The sequence below is a fragment of the Siniperca chuatsi genome, linkage group LG17 (genome assembly GCF_020085105.1).
Source record: "Siniperca chuatsi isolate FFG_IHB_CAS linkage group LG17, ASM2008510v1, whole genome shotgun sequence".
NCBI classification, from domain to species: Eukaryota; Metazoa; Chordata; class Actinopteri; order Centrarchiformes; family Sinipercidae; genus Siniperca; species Siniperca chuatsi.
In genome coordinates, this window is record NC_058058.1 from 17756687 (window position 1) to 17758884 (window position 2198).

The window sequence follows — 2198 nt, forward strand, 5'->3', positions numbered from 1 at the left end:
AGTGTATTTTTGGTACTACTTTCTATTAACGTTTAATAAATCGCTCACTAGTGCTTTATAGATCAGTTATAATCCATTAATAAGAACAACTAGGTTGTGAAATCTCTCTTTGACTGGTTTGGCCGTTTGTTATCTCTTATTTCTATTTTGACCAAAATCAATGTATTAACGACTTTGCTGCAGATTTGATGATAAAACGCTTTATTAATGACTTAACAGCATGTATAACTGCAGACTTGATAATTAAAACCCTTCATTAATGATTTACAAACATTCATAACTGCAGACTAGAAAATTAAAAACCTTTATTAATGACTTAATAACATTTATTACTGCAGACTTGATGATAAAAACCCTTATTATATGTAGAAATCATGACTTGCGTCGTCCCTTTGTGTGTTCTGAGCAAATAAGCTATTGTCAGGACATCTTTGCAGTTAAGACTTGCAGACAAATTAATATTCTTTTCTGGTGTGCACTTTTGAGACACTAAAATTAAATTGAAATCAAGGTCATGGATTTTGCTCAAGGATTCAGGAGCACCTTTTTGTGATTCATTGCTCAGGGATAGATGCCAAAATGCCATCCTCAAGGGTAAATGCCAAATAAAATGAATGAGTTAACTGGTACGCACAGAGAAAGGTGCATCCATGTCCTATGGGTAGACTGGTGTCCACATTCCCTGAGCTGCAGTGTTTCTGTGATTCTGTAAGACAAACAACAAGCTCTAAATAGCTGAAATGATTTTGCTTGTTGACACACTGTCACTACAATACTTACACACAGCAAGGTCAGTGCTGCGTTCACTGACAAACCAACACGGTGTGTGATTTATGTGATGGAAGGTTTCTTCCATTTCCATCCAACACAGTATCATACAGAGTTAATTATTTAGGGGAACCTCATCTGAAAGACAGGGGGTTCCTCCATTTTAATTATCAGCTCGACATTAACAAAATGTAATGCCTACAATGAAAGTTGTGCACCTGTGTGTCCTTGCTCAAGTAGGATTTTTGTAATGCAAGATTGAGTAAATAGAGGTGTCACACTCTTGGAGAGGTTTTGCTCCTCCTGGCATACATAGTTCAGTTTGGTCATTTTCATTAAAGGGAAATTATCATCTAGTTCCCAGGGGGCTCTTTCTGGAGGACAATAACACATTAGCTTAAAGAGGCCTGAAGGGACTAGATAGAGGATGACTCAAAGCCGGATAGCATTTTCTTTCTCTTCCTTACAGGTGTTCCCAAAAACGTTTTGTTTTTGAGAACAAGACTAAACTGGAGCTGGAGCCAGACTGAACTCCAAGGTTGTGGCTTTAGAGGGTCTCCTTTCAGCACCCCTCCAGGTGGGGTGCTGGAGATGTACAAGTATGGTTCCCACTACCATTGAAGTTAGGAGCATCTGTCATTTTATAATATATAGATTTAATGTTGTGGTGTTTTATGCTCTATAATCTATTGGGGTGGGTATTGATGCGGCAGCTGAATTCAGATGTAAGATGAATTATGTTTGAACTCACAAGTGCTGACTACAGAGAACATCAAGCAGTGCTGACATAAATACAGAATCAGCTAGGCAGCACCAGGGTTGAGTGTTTGAAACCATACCATTAGGATTTGAATGCAAACACCTTCCTTTGACAAGTTTGTTTGAATGATGTCTATCATGAAGAGGTTCAGTGGTGATTTGCGGCATCCCATGTTATAATGTATGGCCTGTATGCAAAGAACAGCATTGATCTGCACCTGTACTGACTCTCAGCATTTCATAATTAAGTCATGAATCTGCTTGTCAGGACAAGAAATTGTTGTCACACTCCCGGTCAGACCTCAGTCAGTGATGGTAAGGCAGGTGCAGTATTTGGCATCATGCTGCCCCCAAGTAGAGAAGGGTGGTCTGTTATCACACCTTGCTTTGCTCTCAACTTTTCAGTCCTTAACCTGGACAGAACCTTCTTCAGTGTGATAGGTGAGACATTTTTTAAACATCAGCGTTTCATTGCCAAATCAGTGTTACTTATGTAGAAACTGTAGATAGCTCAGTGAAGATGTAGTGAGCAGGCAGTAGTCATTGTGGGTAACCGGATGAGACCCCTGGGGAATGCTGCCTTTGCTGCCATCTAGTGTTTGCCTTCAGAACACACTGTTGGGTGGATCAGATGCTTTTAAGAGAGCACTGTACATGTTGACATCATCCAG